The following is an 11,311-nucleotide window of genomic DNA, read 5'->3' on the forward strand; positions in this document are numbered from 1 at the left end:
ACCACTACTTCCCTGTGTTCCCCTTTGCACTTGGAGACCCTGCCTCTTTCCACACCATTTCTAGACTCAGAGCAACCATATAACTTATCATCCAAACACAGACTATGAAAACAGAACTCTTCTAATTCCAACAGGCATCAACGGGGACTGGCCCAGGCAAACGGGCCACCTGGTCACCCAATCCACACCCTAAGGAACCCCGTAACGTTCATTCCTATCCCTTAGAAGCCATGTTCCATGCAATGCAACCGAGATCATTTTTCCAGATTTGCTACTTCTCTATAGACATGTATCTATGAAATATGTCCAGGTCTAGACTATTATCATTTTTATTTCTTCTTTCCTTCAACAAATATTAATGGAGTGCCTACTGTGTGATATCTTCAGATCCCCTCAACGAGCGTGCAGTAAGTTTAGTGATCCTTGAGAGGGACTGGACATCTGGCTTCACCTTGGGTGCAGCATTTAGCTTCCCTGAGGTTCAACTCTCCTAATCCATCAAATGGGGACATAAAGTAATGACAGCACAGGATTGTTGTGGGATTAAATGAGTCTGTGCTGTGTGTTACTGCAATCAACAACAGCCACCCATTTCTTTTTCATTTTCTTTGAAATGGAGTTTCATTCTCGTCGCTCAGGCTGGAGTGCATTGGCGCAATCTCGGCTCACTGCAACCTCTGCCTCCCAGGTTCAAGTGATTCTCCTGTCTCAGCCTCCCGAGTAGCTGGGATTAGAGGCATGCGCCACCATGTCTGGCTAATTTTTGTATTTTTAGTACAGATGGGGTTTCCCCATGTCGGTCAGGCTGGTCTCAAACTCCTGACCTCAGGTGATTCGCCTCCCTTGGCCTCCCAAAGTGCTGGGATTACAGGCGAGTCACCACACCCGGTTCCCCATTTCTGTCTTAACCATTTCATGGAGAGTGATTTTTTTCCCTATAGATGTAGGTGACTTCACAGAACACTCACCTTGTCCTTTCAGCTTAACAGTGGCCTCCAGACACAGGGCTTTGGGGAAGACACAGAGAAGCATAAACAATGTACATCTCTGCCTTTGGGTATTTTACAATGAATGGAGGAGCAAAGATATTCACAACTGGAAGTGAAAAGAACCACATGAGTACTTTTAAAAATCAGTGCTGCCCGGGCGCCATGGCTCACACCTATAATCCCAGCACTTTGGGAGGCCGAGGAGGGCAGATCACTTGAGGTCAGGAGTTCAAGACCAGCCTGGCCAACATGGTGAAACCCTGTCTCTATTAAAAATACAAAAATTAGCCGGGCGTGGTGGCACATGCCTGTAATCCCAGCTATTCAGGAGGCTGAGGCAGGAGAATTGCTTGAACCCAGAACGTGAGGTTGCAGTGAGACGAGATCGTGCCACTGCACTCCAGCCTGGGCAACAGAGTGAGACTCTGTTTCAAAAAAAAAAAAACAAATCAGTGCTTAGTAAACCTGACTACACATGAGAATTGTATGGATATTTTATTTTTTAAAGCAGGGACCCTACTACTTACCAACTCAGTGAGACTTTCTAGGGGGAAAGTAAATAACCAACATTAATAAAAGTGTTTCCTGTGCCAATGAATGGTACAGGAGTAAGTTGTGAGTCCTTTGCAATACTTGGTCATAGAGTAACAGCTGAGCTTTCTGGAGTGTTTACCATGTGCCAGGTATTGTAACAAGAGCTCCATGAGTTGGTTGGGAGCAAGATGGCTTCATGGAGCTAGGACTGTGAAGGATAGAGGGACTGGCGTAGACAGAAAGAAGCTGGGCCTTCTATGATGCAAAGAAGGAAATGTCAGTGCATTTTTGGACAGGGGACAAATGGAAGAATGAACTAATTGACTTTTAAAAGTAAAGTAAATTGGTTTTATTTTACGTGTAGTTCACACGCCATCTGTAGCCTGGATGTATTACTGAAAGAGCACATTCATCCAAAAAAGGGTAGATTTTTATCTTAAAGTACAAAATGTATGGCTTCCTAGACATAAACAAGCAAGCCAACCTATATCCTCACTTCATGGGGCTTTGTGTAACTGACTGTATTCATAACACAAACGGCAGTGAAACTCCATGGAAAATAAAACAAGAGTAGGTCTGAGCAAATTCCTTCCACTTCACCCTTCCTATCTCCTGACCTCTGCTATATTCCTTACAAAACCAGCAGTGAGTTCTCAGGGCCAGCCTGGAAGCAGCACTTTGGAATCTTAAATTTGACTTTTGGATAAACAAGAATAAAAGAACAATAATCAGAAAGACAGAGAAAGAGAGACAGAAACAAAGATTATTAGATTTGAAATTTAAAAAATAATAACAAAAGCATCGTCTCATGCAATGTGAGCTCTCTCTCTAAGAGAAGTTACATGAACTGGGGTGTTAGTTAGAAATAGAACAACTGTGAGAAGGCCAAGATTATACAGACAGGAAATAAATCCATCACATTGCACCACAGGATTTTCTTTCTTTTTTTTTTTAAGACAATTTTTTTTTCTTTTTTCTGACAAGGCCTTGCTCTGTTGCCTAGGCTAGAGTGCAATGGCATGACCAGGGCACACGGCAGCCCCTACATCCCAGACTCAAGCGATCCTCCTGCCTCAGCCTGCCTAATACCTGAGAATACAGGTGCATACCACACCTGGCTAATTTTTAAAATTTTTGTAGAGACAGTCTCCCTATGTTGCCAGGGTTGGTCTCAAACTCTCAGGCTCAAGCAATCCTCCCACCTCAGCCTCTCAAAGTGCTGAAATTATAGGTGTGAGCCACCATGCCCAGCCAAGACAAAAATATACATACATATAGGAAGACCAGGGGTCAAAGGGTTTACGTGGTTTCTGAAGGCCACTGGTAAATTTTGCACACAGTTCCTATTCTAAATCCCATTTCTTTCCACTAAAGTATTTTTTTCTGCCTCTTTGGTCGGCATTCCATGCTCTCATTCACCCTGGGGTGGGCAAGATAGAGAAAGAAACCATATTTCAGAATGCTGCTTTATTCCCATGAGTTTGCTTGCATTGACATCTCTGACACCATCTTAACCATTTAAAGTGTCTGCAGACACTATCTCTGCATGTCCACATTCATCCCCTCCCTTGCTAACCCAGAGGACTGCATTGGCTCTGCTTGCTAAGCCCTAACACTCAAGCCGCCCAGGGTGGACTGTCCACAGAGGCCATCCTCACTCCGCCTATGCAATGACAAATTGTCCCCCAAGTGTGATGGATCAATTTCAGGAGCCAAAGAACCAAAACCCAAAGAACTTAGTAATCCTGCAACAACAACAACAACAAAAAGCAAACTCCAAGTATTATCCAGGGTCAGGCTGAGGCATGGAGACACTCCAGGCTCATGTGTGTGTTGGAATGCCCGCTGAGCCCTTCAGCCATCCTCGCTGAGTTTTCAGTCTGTAATGTCTTACAGATTTCGGGGCTGGCCTCTGACAGCTCTGACATATCTGAACTAAGGCTAACCTCAGCTAGTTTCTTTAAAGCCTGATAAGTTATACTGTACCTGTCAAAGCCTCTCTGTTGAGATTTTTCTCCTCTTCTCCAATGGGGCAGCAATAACGACAACAACAAAAAGAATAAAGAAAGAAGAGGAAAATGTATCTTCATTTGACTGGCATAATCTCTTCTGCATATTATAATTACTGTCATATTATTCCAGATCCTAATTCATATTGAAAAGGAAACATAGGCTGCTTAGTTGAGAGGAAAACATATCAACTCAGTTTCCTCTCATTTTATGAGAGTCATTGTCCTTTCTCAGAATTTATGAAGTCTGAGCTGGGTAAGAGAGAGAAGCAACGTCCACATTGTCAAGAAATGAGACATATCAATGTGCCCCTCCAAAAATTCAACAGGTTCTAAGATCCTCCTTGGTGGAAGTCATTTTCCGGAATATTGTTACCCTCTGTCACCCACGTCACTCCATTCCAAGCATCATCCTAATGGTTGCACACGTAGCTAGGCCCTGAGTCAGTCTGTGGTGGAGGAACCCTGAGGAGCTCACAGGGAAACTTTCTCAAAAGAAACTGGAAGAAAAGAAGGACCCACTTCCCTAGTCATCCGTCCCCAGTCCTGACTAGTGAAGAGGTATCACTTTAAAATTCCCAAACATTTAGGAAACAAACGACTTCGGGAGATCCAGTCGGACACTACTGCAATCATTGAGTCAGATCGGGAAGGAAAGCATTAGGAAAAAGGTAAAGGCATAAGCAATAATTTCTACTCTTTGCTAACTAATTGCAGTTACGTAAGACCTCGAAAAGATCTTTTTCATCTTTTTGTCGTAACTATTTATCCATTAAAAAAAAGAAAAGCCTATATACCTACCTTTCAAGACTAATGAAACAGAAAGTAAATTAAAAGCACTATCAGAAAATAAGAATTCCATAAATGTCAAATCACAAATGATACTGCAAATGATTTCTCAGCAAATGAAATTATCTCAGCTAGACAAGCATAATTGCAAAAGAAACTTCTAAAGTGTGCTTTCAGATTGGGTCAGCGCATGTATATTGATGTGCCAGGGACTTGGGTATACAGGAAACATCCAGCCCTCTAGAAGTTTCCATTCAAGACACTTCGCTTTCATAACGAATTGTTTCAATCTCTCTTACATGAATACTTTCTTATTGAAAGTGTAAACAGGCCAGGCACAGTGGCTCACATCTATAATCCCAACTTTGGGAGGCCGAGGTGGGAGAATCACCTGAGACAAGGAGTTCAAGACCAGCCTGGGCAGCATACTGAGACCCTATCTCTACAAAAACTAAAAACTTAAAAAAAAAAACATTCGCCAGGTGTGGCAGTGCACACCTGTAGTCCCAGCTACTTAGGAGGCTAAGGCAACAGGATCACTCGAGCCCAGGAGTTCAAGCTGGTAGTGAGCTATGATTGTGCCACTACACTCCAGCCTGGGTGACAGAGTGAGATCCTGTCTCTTAAAAACATTATAATTTTTAAAAATTTTTTTGAAAGCACCCTCTTTTGCCCCCTCCCACCCCTACCCCAACCAGCCTTACCTTTCTTCCCAGATGTAATCCCTGTCAGCTATTTGGTGTTTGTCCCGCCAGGCCATGTTCTGGGCATTTACTTACACATATGCATATAGTATTTGCCTTTTAAATACACAATTCTTTACTTAAGGATTAAGGTATCTAAGCTGAGGCACTTAATTTTTTTTGTTTTTTTGTTTTTTTGAGATGGAGTCTCACTTTGTAGCCCAGGCTGGAGAGCAGTGGTGCTATCTCAGTTCACTGCAACCTTCGCCTCCTGGGTTCAAGAAATTCTCCCTGCCTCAGCCTCCTGAGTAGCTGGGATTACAGGTACCCCGCCCCCACGTCTGGCTAAATTTTGTATTTTTTAGTAGATACAGGGTTTCACCATGTTGGCCAGGCTGGTCTTGAACTCCTGACCTCAGGTGATCTGCCCGCCTTAGCCTCCTAAATTGCTGGGATTACTGGTGTGAGCCACTGCACCCGGCCTGAGACACATAAATATTAACTTGAACCTCTGGATACGAATTTCATCTCTGCAGCTGGCTTACACCCTTTGCCCGGTAGAAGCTGACTTTGGAGTAATTATAAAAGAAACTAGTTCTATAGTTAACTCTCAATGATCATTTTCCTCGTCACAGAACTCCTCTGTCCCTCTGCTTTTTCAGTTCTACTTGGGTACCCCTCTTTTGACCATTTCACCTCTCATTCATGAGTCCCTCACCCAGAAAATCAACTTTCAGTAAGACAGAAAAGTGTTGGTATGTATCAGCCCTTTTCATCAATGTGTTCAAAAGCAAAGAAGGTGGAAGCGATGTTTTTTGTTCGATCATGCAAAATATAAGATTTGGGTCTGTCTGCAAATTCCACCTACTCACTCCCCAGGGCACCCTTCCTCCACTGCCCACAAACACAGATAATCAAGGTTTGGCTTTGGTTGAGATTTATAGGGGAACGCAACTGGATTTCCCTCTCCGTCCTGGTCTGCTAATGTCCAGTTGGCTGATGTTCAGGGCAAGGTGCCAGGCCTTGATTTTGGAGAAGGATCATCCAGAGAGATAGAGGCAGATGTGATTTGGCGGCTGTGTGAGATCTGGCACGGGATTTTACGTGCTGTGGTGTTATGTTTCTTAAACTCAGTACAAGCACTTAGAAGGCTGTTCATCATCATCACAGAGTATCCAGGCTGCACCTACTTGGCACTAGAAGCATTCTGAATATCTTTTAAGAAAAATATTTTTGTGAGAAACCCAGGATATGCCTGACGGAGTGGCACTGTGTGGTACCACCATGTTATGCTGACGCTAGCATTTCATGGGAAATTCAGATCTTTTCCTGCTTCTGACAATCAGAATCCTGGAAAGACATAAGAGACATTTTATCATTGCTTTCATTTATTCAGCAAAAACAATAGCAGGCACACGTTTTGAAATAAAACAATATTTCTTGAGCTAATAAAAATGAAGAAGGAAAAAAGTAATTTGAGACCTTTCTCTCCACTCTTCCTCTTTGCTCTTCTTGTGTATAATTCACAATGAGAAAGAAGAAAATGTTGTACCCCTCTCCTGAACAAAGCCGTCTTACCTGCTGCTTACAAATCTTTTAAAAACTGGTTTCCACACCAGGCTGGGATTCCTGACTCGTGATAATGGATTCTGGCAGCAGGATTTTGGAAGAGGTCCCATTATACTGCACGGTGAAACTCCATCACTTCATTTAACCAAGAATGCTATGATTTTGCTGTCATCAGAACAGACACTCATGTATCACTCAAGAGAATAATAGGATATTTTTTAAAAGGAACCAAGTAAAACACCTGGATGAGCCCTGCAGAAAAAGAACAGCTAAAATAGAGGTAGCATGGCCACTCATCCCTTACAGTCATCAAGTAGCTTACAAAGTTCAGCTTACAAAGATGAAGAGATGAAGAGCATGGTTCATCTGATTTTGGACAAGGAGTTTGGTTAATTAAAGAAATACTGTCCCATCTGGAGACTGCCTTCCTGAGGGCTGAATTTCCTCCCATACCAAAGGCAGGACGCAAGCCCCGTGATCTCAAAGGCCCCTTCAGATCAAGAATCCTCAGGCCGCCAGTGGGGTTTTCCCTAGTTGGCCTTTTTCCCAGTAATAAAGTTATTAGAAGATTAGGAGGAGAGAGAGATGAGTGAACAAGAGGCCAGTGTATTTGCAAGGGGACCATTTGCGTTACACAACATCTTGTCCTCACGCCCAGCTCAGCCTCGTTCATAGAAGTAGGTTTGGGGAAACAAACGCAATGCTGACACCGCAGTGCCATTTAAAAAATAATGACAAGTCACTCTTTCTTTCTCTCTCTTTCTCTTTCTTTCTTGACAGGATCTCGCTCTGTTGCCCAGGCTGGAGTGCAGTGACATGATCATAGCTCAATGCAGCTTCAATCTCCCAGGCTCAAGTGATCCTTCCACCTCCACTTCCCAAGGCTCTGGGACTGCAGATGTGAGACACTGCACCTGGCCAAGGTTTGTAACATTTTAACCAGCTAATTCTACTTTCAGTCTTTCTCATTGGCACCTTAGTTACTATAAAAATAATTTATTTTACTAAAAATAATAAGTACCAGCTGGCACGGTGGCTCATGCCTATAATCCCAGCATTTTGGGAGGCCAAGGTGGGAGGATTGCTTGAGCCTAGGAGTTTTGAGACCAGTCTGGGCAACATAGTGAGACTCTACCTCTACAGAAAATAAAAAAATTAGCTGGGCATGGTGGTGCATGCCTGTGGTTCCAGCTACACGGGAGGCTGAGGTAGGAGGATCGCTTGAGCCCAGGAGGTCAAGACTGCTGTGAGCTATGATCATGCCACTGCATTCTAGCCTGTGTGACAGAGCAAGACCCTGTCTCAAAAATACGAATAGAAATAGACAAATATCAATAGATAAAATAACAAATAATAATAGGTCTTTCTCTCATTGGTGTTACGAGGATTCAATGAGATAATAATGTATGGTAAACCCTTAATACAACAATAATTAGCTGTAGTAAATAATAATTGTTAGCTATTATTGCATTGTTGCATGACCCACTTTACATGGCCCCTTTATGATAGGAATTTCATAAATTTCATGTTATTTCACCTAGTCCAATGTTTAACATATATTTAATGAATGCCGACCACCATGTGCCAGACACCCTTCTGAGCACTGAAAATGCAAGAGTGTACAAAAGAGACAGAACCCCTAGCCTCACAGGATGTGTGTTCCAGTTGGGGGAGACTAATAATAAACAAGAAAATATGGCTGGGCGTGGTGGCTCATGTGTGTAATCCCGACAGTTTGGGAGGGTGAGGTGGGAGGATTGCTTGAGCCCAGGAGTTCAAGACCAGCATAGACAACATAGTGAGAACCCATATCTTTTCTTTTTTGAGACAGGGTCTTACTCTGTCACCTATACTAGAGTGCAGTGGCACAATCTCAACTCACTGCAGCCTCAACCTCCTGGGCTTGAGCAATCCTTCTGCCTCATTCTCCCAAGTAGCTGGAACTGGAGGCACACACCACAATGCCTGGCTAATTATTATTATTTTTTATATAGGGATGGGGTCTCACTGTATTACCCAGGCTGGTCTCAAACTCCTAGGCTCAAGGGATCCTCCTGATTTGACTGTATTCCCAAAGTGCTGGGAATACACGTGTGAGCCACCACACCTGGCCAAAAATAATATATTTAACTGCCATCAGTTAAATGACTATTTTCTGTTTCTACTCTCACTTTCCTTTCTCCACTCTTTCCCTGTGCCAGGTGGGATGGACCAGCCATGGGCATTTCTGAGGGTACATTGAGGCAGATGAGAGTGCATTGAGGGTACATTTATTTGGGGTTTTTTGGATACATTTATGTGGTTTGCAGTTAATTCTGTGGATTCTTCACTTATTACTAAGCCATCTTAGGAGCACCCTCATCTCTGTCCCTGCCTAGTGTTATGACGGGAAGAACCGGGGCTATCCATGTACACTGTGTCCTATGGCATCTGGCATGAGAAGCACAGAGGTTGTGGAGGAAAAAGAAGGTCTGAAATGAATCAAGACAGAAGGTGGTCTGTGAAAAATTCTTCCAACTGTCAGATATGGAAAAGGCTAAGCCAAAGGTTCCATTAACAACTACTCATCAATGGTGGGGCATGTTGACTCATACCTGTAATCCCAGCACTTTGGGAGGCCAAGGCAGGTGGATCGCTTGAGCCCAGGAGTTTAAGACCACACTGGGCAGTATAGTGAGACCTCATCTCTATTTAAAAAATAAATTAAAAGAAAAAACTCATCAAAATGGAATTTCTCTCCTGTCAAGAATGTCCCTGATAATACGGCACATACAATTATGAACAAACTTTGCTTTTCTTCTTTTTGAAGGGGATCACACAAAATACAATTTTCAGAAATTCTCTATAGGTATGGGATAAAACTGCAGAAGCACTACAAACAGCAAGTGATAGTCACGTGTGAAATCCCATGTGTTCTGCATCCCAACCGCCAATAATAATTACCAAGCAACCACGCGAATAGGAACAGCTGAATTATGTTTCTATTTTCTCTATTACAAGTGATTGTAGAAAATTGCAGACACATTGAAAGACCATCAAGGAGTATAAAGCTAAGGACATGGGGGGAAGAAGCATTAGATATGTAAGGGGGCTCAGTAATAAAAATGTGCATTTTTTCTGGATTTGGAGACATTTGTAGTCTTTTTTTCTAATTGTGATCTGTTGTGATTTATTTTCTCATTCCAAATAAAAATTTATTTTCACATATACATTTGTATTTGTCATTTTCTATTATTTTCCTAAAGAGGACACCCAAATTATATACACTCTGGGCCTCACAAAATCTTGATCCACCTCCTGAATGTCCATATTAGCTCATAGAACTGATAATCATCCTTGCCAGGACCATGGAAAGCACTGATTTTTGTTTCTCTGGTAGAGAGGCAGTATGTTACGATGCTTAGGGGCCAGGAACTCTGGGGCCAGAATGCCAGAGTTCAAATGCCACGTAAAGCATGACCCACAGTTTCTATCATTTATAAGACACTTAGAAAGTGTCACTTCATAACACTTCGTAAATATTCACTATATTATTATTAGACTTAGACATATCCTCTCTTTTTTTAAACCTTTATTCAGTTACCATAATTGCAAGATACAGAATTTTGAGAAATCGTTTGTGATTATATTTTATGTACAGCAATTTTTAACTGAAACACCACTCTAAACAAAAAGTAAAGAATGAATTAGGGCCGGGCGCGGTGGCTCAAGCCTGTAATCTCAGCACTTTGGGAGGCCGAGACGGGCGGATCACTAGGTCAGGAGATCGAGACCATCCTGGCTAACACGGTGAAACCCCGTCTCTACTAAAAAATACAAAAAACTAGCTGGGCGAGGTGACGGGCGCCTGTAGTCCCAGCTACTCGGGAGGCTGAGGCAGGAGAATGGCGTAAACCCGGGAGGCGGAGCTTGCAGTGAGCTGAGATCCGGCCACTGCACCCCGCCTGGGCGACAGAGCCAGACTCCGTCTCAAAAAAAAAAAAAAAAAAAAAAAGAATGAATTAGGGCTGGGCACGGTGGTTCGCACCTGTAATCCCAGCACTTTGGGAGGTGGTGGCAGAAGAATCACTTGAACCCAGAGGTTTGAGGCTGCAGTGAGCCATAATCATGCTACTGCATCCCAGCCTGGGCAAAAAAGCAAGACCTCTACCCTAAGGAAAAAAACAGAATGAATTGGAGCTCTCTGTCCCTTTGTTTCCCACCACATGGTAGCATGAGGATGGAGATGAGGATGGAGTGTAAGCGCTGGATGAATTCAGCTTGAGTAAAACCAGGTGATGGAGAGGAGAACGTGCAAAGGTCAGAAGTCCATTCACCAATGCAATGATCCTCCTTGCCCCAACGCTAAGCCAGGGAGGAGCAGGGCTTCATTCTACTCACTAAGGAGATTTTACTGACCCCTTGTGGGAAAAGAGGTTGGTGCATCCAATAAAGATTCCAGTTTGGGAAATATGTTTTCCTGTAGTCCTTCACCCGAAAAATTCAAGGAACAGAAAGGTGAGGTAGGTTACTAACTGCCCGAGTTCTTCCCATTCAACTTGAAACTCTTATTTACAGTTACTTCTCAGATCAACTTCTTTCCTGACACTCTTTAGAGTTTTCATCAGAGGCAGGAGGAGTTTGATGTCAGGAATATGGGCTTTGGGTGTTCAAAAACAAAAAGAAGGAAGGAAAGCAGGGAGGCGGGAAGCAGGCAGGGAGGGAGGAAAGATAAGAAAAAGAATTTGGGGGTCTTAGC

Source organism: Chlorocebus sabaeus, chromosome 18 (assembly GCF_047675955.1).
Source record: "Chlorocebus sabaeus isolate Y175 chromosome 18, mChlSab1.0.hap1, whole genome shotgun sequence".
Lineage (NCBI taxonomy): Eukaryota > Metazoa > Chordata > Mammalia > Primates > Cercopithecidae > Chlorocebus > Chlorocebus sabaeus.